The sequence below is a fragment of the Poecilia reticulata genome, linkage group LG8 (assembly GCF_000633615.1).
Source record: "Poecilia reticulata strain Guanapo linkage group LG8, Guppy_female_1.0+MT, whole genome shotgun sequence".
NCBI classification, from domain to species: domain Eukaryota; kingdom Metazoa; phylum Chordata; class Actinopteri; order Cyprinodontiformes; family Poeciliidae; genus Poecilia; species Poecilia reticulata.
Window position 1 is genome coordinate 24,999,581 of NC_024338.1, and position 6,849 is coordinate 25,006,429.

The window sequence follows — 6,849 nt, forward strand, 5'->3', positions numbered from 1 at the left end:
ATATGATGTTTTGAGTTGTCTGTACCTTTTAATCGTTGTTTTGTGTGTTGCACAAAACAATGATTGCCTCTTTGCCAGCTCTTTCTCAATAGAGATTTGATCTTCCTGGTATAGAATAATGTTTAAACAAAAATAAAATCGAAGTTCTTATAATGATAAATATGCTTTGCCCCTTCAAATTAAGTTAGATAAAATAAGAGCAGTGAAATACTGATGTATTCAACAAAATACAAAAGCAGCAGGTTACCGAGTTAATTAAAAAGATTTTCAACATTGATCACTCCGCTTTTAAAGCTCCACCTTTAGGCGTACGTGTTACGTAATTATCGTCGCCTCCATCTTTACTCCACTCTTACCTTTTGCTTCCTTTCGCCTCACAGTAGCGCTCGCCAAATAAGGCTCTGGCCGTCCCTCCATCTGCACACATCCTCAGTCATTTTCTCGGCACATCAGGAGGAACATTCCCCAACACTTCCAGCCAACACCTGGAGTAGTTCACCGTAATGAGGAGTGGGCTGTTTTTGAAATTTGCCACGTTGGTTTCAGCGCGGAGCGATTTGTCAGTGCCACAGCAGCAACAGCTCAACTATGAGCCACCATAATGAGTTTCTCCCTCTGTGCTTGAGAAAATCCCTGCTACATGTGAAGTCATTGTGATGGATTTTGGAGCCTTGCCGCTGAAAGCTCTTAGTGCTACTGAGTGATTCTCGCTCTAAGCGTATCAAACTTTGTGTTGTTTTTTTTTCCCCCCATAATTTTTATTTTTTATTTTTATGTTGGCAAGCTGCCACCTCTGTCCGCCCCCCCCCACTCTATTTTTGGTTCCATCAAGGGAAAGCAGTTTTGGCATTTCACAGCCTCGCATTCCTCATTAACATTTTCAGTATGTGAAAGTATTTAGTGAGACAGTCCATTTCTCCGGTTCTCCTCCCTGCTTGTTATCCCCCTCACTCGCGACACAGACCATTATTTCACTCGCTGTGATAGCAGACAAGAGGAAAAGTCAACCCCTTTGCTCTGCAGCACTCAGAGAGAGAGATGAGGAGCATATTCTGTTTGGCAGCTGAGAAATGCACCTTAACCTCAAACTACGCTCCTCTTTTAATTTACCATGCAGCATTTTTTATTTTTTTATTTTTTTGGAGTGGGGTGGTAATTTTCCCATCTCTTTGGCTCAAAATATGAAATAAAATCCTGACCTTGCAGATGTGGGTGATAAATTGTGCATGGCTATTTATTAAATGATCAAAGGATGTCCTAGAAAAGCCAAAGAAATGATACATAGTCTCTTAGCCGTCTGTTGTGCTGATTTATATTCAATATTCCTGTGAAAGAGGAAAACTGATATGTTTTTTACTTGCAGTCTTCAGAAATTGAACCACGTACATCAGTCCAAGAAAGAAAGACAAGGACAGCAGCGTAGATAACTTTCTAGGTTGCAGGTACTTTATATATTTACATAAAAATACAAACTATATAGAAGAGCTGTCTTTATGCTTGTCTCATAAAGAAACGACAACTCTGGAGTAAAAACTTCATTTTTTATTTTATTGTGAATATAGACACTGGATGAGAATCCCATCTCTGCAAAACTCAACCCAGATCTTTCGCCCTAATTGCCTTACGCTGAAATCCCAACAACCTGTTTTATATGGGAAATCAATAATGGTTTACATTTTGTACAGTGCCTTAACGTGCTGTGCTTTTAATTTGCAGTTAAAAGCTGGAATCGCTGTGGGGGTTGTGATTAGTGATGGTCCATTAAACTGAAGATGCATTAGATCTCCTTTAAGGACTTTTGAGAGAGCGCATCAGATAAAGGGCTTTATAATTTAATTTAACACTAAGCGGCACGGTGCATAGCACTATATTCAGTTCTGGTCATATGCCTACATCCAATCATCGCAGACATGAATGTCATCTCATGTCATCATTTTTTTTTTTTTTTTACTTTGTTGAGATATTCTTTTCCAAGACGCACAGATGATGCAACTGCAGTGATGAGAAAAACAAATAAAGTTCACGATCGCTTTTATCTTAGCCGCTTGGTTAAAAATATGTATACTCACTGTTGAGTACTAGTTACATTTACTCTGTTATATTTAAATTGTGCTTTTAGGAGTATTTTTGCTATGTGGTGCTTTTTACTTTTACTTGAGTAATTTGATTATGAAGTACTTCTGCTTTCACTTGAGTAAAATGTCTGAATGAAAAACAGACATTCAGCAGGCACAGATACTAGCCTGCAGTTTTTGTTAAAGTTTCATAAGTTTATTATTGAAAGAAACGGATTTGGAAACATTTTATTTTGCCCGATTTTGATATTTTTTTATTACTTATATGAATTATTGTCATTTTTGTCCTTAAAATGCCAAAAATTTCCACATAACTTTTTATTTGGTTCCGTCTGATTATGTAGTTTTTAATATGAAATGATTAATAATTTGATCAATTACTCAGTGCTTGAGAAATACTTTTTTTTCTCTTAATTGCACCACTTCTTGGATGTCTAGTTTTTAAGTTTACTTGGGTAAAAATATGACCAGTGACTTAAGGTCATTGCTCTGTTGGACACCCAGTTATGTCCAAGTTTCTAACATCATCGCTTCACTGTTACGCCTTTTGGCTTTTTCCCCCCTTGTACAGCACTCTGTGCAGATTGAGTTGTTGGAAGCATGTTTTATAAATAAATTTGACCTTTGACCTAGCTGTTCATTTCGTCAGTGTCCCATCCATCAACCCCAGAGCAAGATTCTGCCACCAACACGCTTGGCAGTTGTTTCAGCGTTCTCAGATTTGAAAGCCTCGTCTTAAATGATCCAACTGTAATTCCTGTTTTTGTACCTCAGTGGTTTTATCTTTGTTTCATTTAACTTTAAGCTGCAACTGTAACATGTCGGTTGAGCAGCAGGGCTTCAGATTTGGTCTCTTAAGACTTGGTGTAAAAGTCTTACGCTTTTACACCAAAGTGTAAAACACTCAACTGTGGTCAGTTCAGTGTTGAGTCTCGCAATTTCCTCTCATTCGAGGTTAACATTGTGGGTCAGATGAGAGATGCTCTGATCAGAATAATGTTCCCAAACACAAATCACACATTAAAGCTGATTTGAAATGCAAAAAAAGCAAGAAAACCAGTAAATTGAAACGATCTCTTCCTGTTTTGATGGCTACAAAAAGCATGTGGTCAAGGCTTCAACTGGCCAAGAGACATTCATCCAAAGATTAGTGGGATGCGTACAAATATTTGAATTAATTTATAATTTTGACACAAATTTGCGTTTATTTGTTACATTAAAATTTAAGTTGTAAAAAATGAATGAAAGAAAAGAATAATGACCTCGATGAATGTAATGCCTCTACCTAAACTGAATGTTGTTTTAATGTGTTGCCTACTGCAACATTATTTCTTGATAGCACAGTGGGATGATTTAGTCATTGAATTATAGCTCCGTGAAACACAATTAATCTCTAAAAATCCCCAGGATGAGTGCATTTGGTGTGCAATGATCCACCGTTTTACTTTCATGAGAATACTTTGTGTTAATCACTCCCAGTTATCTGCAATTATCTATACTTGTTGAGGAAATTGTCTCCAGGTTGTGTCTAAATCGATTTCACGCTCGCAGGCAGCAATTTCTGATAAACGCAGTAATTTCTTCCAGTTTTTTCTGTACAATGTGGAAGGTGGAGCAAGTTCTGGAAGAGGTGAATGCTTTTAGCGGCAAAATTAATGAAGCAGGTGCTTTGCAGTGTAAAAAAAAATAAATAAATCAACATATCGGGACTCCTGCATTTACAAAAGCAAAGAAATGAGAAAAAGCAGTGAGGTAGGCGACGTGAGAAGCACGTGGACTTGAACTGTTATCCTTCTTTGCTCCTGCAACATCTCTTAGTTGGCTTCGGTTTGACGTGAAGCATCAAGGTGTTATGCTTATTTCTTGTTCAGCAGACAGAAGCTCGTAGCTGGGCTTAATCCTCGGAGTGTCGCTTTCTGAGGGAAAACCGTATATTTATCCTCACCAACCAGACTGGATTCCCTCGGCTTGCCGCCGTGCGCTCCGCTCTGCGTTTTTCTGCTTGCCAGTTTCCTGTAAGCCACTTTGAAGCAGCAGCAGCAGCAGCAGAGGGAAGGTGCTTTGCTCTCTTTCCATGTAATTACCAAGTGATTAAGGTTGTTGGAGGTCATCGGCTGTAAATGGGAGACGCAGCGGTGCGCGTTTGCGTGCACCCACTTGTGTTGTTGTGCAAAGTTTCTGCTGGACCGACTTGAGCCACTTGAAAAGTAGCTGTGACACAAATGATGGATTTAAATGTGATTGAACTATTGCTTGAGTCAGCAAATGGTAATTTTCTGCTATTGTGATTAAATTAATATACTAAAATTAGCTCTGGATGACTGATGTAGAATTAATTGGCTAGTGAGACGTTCTCCAGTGTCTTCAGAAAAAAAAAGTGGGGATTAAGAAAATGTAATAAATTTTGAGTTTGTGAACTTTAAAGTGTGAAATGTAAAATTCTGACCTTCTCGTGTTTTTCTGACTTGGTGATTGGACGAGCACCCAGTGTCTGATATTTTAGCGCAGACCAAATGCAGAAAAATATTAGGAGATGACAGGAGTGCTTTCCGTGACTCAGGATGACTCTCCGGGAAAATGAGCCCTGCAGTCGGCCCTGACCCTTCACAAGCGGGCCCGTTGCATTTTGTTTCGGCGCACGTGTCGCCATGATGCCGCAGCAGATCTCCGGGTCTTTAACTGTAAAAAATGTCGAGGGGGGGATGAAGAGGCTGACTTTGTCTGACAAAGGGAATCCTGTGATTCATGGCGTCTGTCTGGTATTTCTGCAGCATGCGATGGTTGTGCAACACACGTGTTTGCTTTGCCAGCGTAAAAGCAATGCAGTAGTGATTTTTGCCAACATTTTTTTTTAATATTTAAGATCTATTTTGGGTAAATTTTGCATGCTAATTATCAACTAAAATTCTTGCATTAGCTTGAGATAGTAGGAAAATTTGCAAAATAAAGCATATTTTGCAGTCCCTTCATGTATCATGTTACCATGTTACCATGATAAATTTGATACCATGATAACAATTTTTGAACTATAGTTGTCATGAATTCCATTTTGTAGTGATTAAAAAAACTGTCTGTATGGTTGAGATAATTTTTACTATTTTCTCCACTGTTCAATGAAAACATCAATGAATACCAAGAAATAAAAAAACTATTAAATGTGCGCATTTTAGTGACTTAAATAACACTTCTTTGGTAACTGGAGTCCTAAAACATTATAATGTTTTTCAACAGCTGTTTGTGGGATTGTGATTGCTGTGTCAGACATGCAGCTCCCTAAAAAAGTAATAAATTGTTTTTATTATAATTTTTATTGTTATCACAATATAAAGATATTGTGGTAAAACGTTAAGTCTGTATCGCTGACTGCAATTTCCACCTGAATCATTTCGAAGAAAATTGTAGATATGAACATGCTTGTGCATAAATATGGTGCCATATTAGGCTAATTGTGGATAGAAAAAAAGAAGGTATAAATTTACGATAGGAAATTTTCTAAAAAAAAAATATCCTCAGAATTTCTGAGTTTGTAAAGTTGAAAATTTGCTAGAAAAAAAACTCAAAAATGTTGAGATTAATCTGGGAAATTTTGCAGAAGAGAACTCGTAAATTTTGACTTTCAAAAGAAAACAATTGCTAGATAAAGTCAGAAATTTTAAGATTAATCTCAGAAACTTTCTAGAAAAAACATGGACTTTTGAAACTGAAAATTTCTTGTTTTTTGTAGAAATTCTTGAGACTAATCTCAAAATTTCTGAGTTTCTTCTAGTAAATATTTGACCTTTCAAACGTAGAAATTTTCTTGTTTTTTTTCTAGAAAATTTCTGAGATTAATCTCAAAATTTGTAAATTTTTTTGGCTGAAATTTACTTCTTTTTTTTTCTACCCATATTGGCCCTAATATACTGTAGAACATATGAACAGAAGACGGCAGCAAGCCTTTCTGTGAAGGAGAAGCGGGCAGAGAGGGCGCTCCTCTGTGGAGTGTGGCTGAAATAAGACGTTTCTTTCTGCTGCCTTTTTACTCATGAAGAGAAACAGACAGTCGGACAAATGAAAACAGTCGTGAGACTCCTTCCCATCGGGAATGTCACTGTTACACACCCGGACTGGCTAACGCAGTGTGTGTGTGTGTCTGCACGGGAACACACACACACACCCATGCAGATGAACCTCAGCCAGCGTGCGTATACATGTTTACGCTGCAGCCAGTACCTCACATGCATATTCAAACCGATATGTCAGGCTCACGAGTCTCCGTGTGCTGACACATTTACATACGAGCACGGCTGTCGTGGTCCGGGGCCTGATTTGGGGTGACAGGTCTTATGCCGTTGCCCCTGGGTCAGCGTGGGGGGGCGGAGCCACAACGTGACAGAGATCTGGGCAGAGAGATGCCTTTCATTCACCGTCAACCTCTGGTGACACGGCCTTTTTTCCCCCCCTTGTCTCCAGTTTACTGGGGTCAGCAGTTATGAGGTAACATTTGACTTTATGTTCAGCTGACTGTTTTTGTTTTTGCTGGGATTTGTGTCTGTTTCTGCTGGCCTATCAGTATTTGTTTGGTTAAGATTTTGTTATTAGATATCAGATTAGGTAATTCTTTACCTGATATAGCAAAAATAATAAAGTATATTTAATCAAATTCACTTAAAATGGGAGAAAATACAAGAAAATGAATGGATGAAAAACAATAAACTTAAATATCTTCAACCAAATATGAAAACAAAAAAATCCAAAAACATGTTTGGCTTTAAAAATAGACCATGTTTAAAGC

The 6,849-nt window shown here is 38.0% G+C and overlaps 1 protein-coding gene across 1 annotated transcript in view; it reads left to right on the forward strand.

The window, feature by feature from the left end:
- The window catches only part of gjc1 (gap junction protein gamma 1), a 48,510-nt gene that overhangs the window by 1,830 nt on the left and 39,831 nt on the right, over nucleotides 1-6,849 (forward strand). The gene's annotated exons all lie outside the window — the stretch shown is intronic.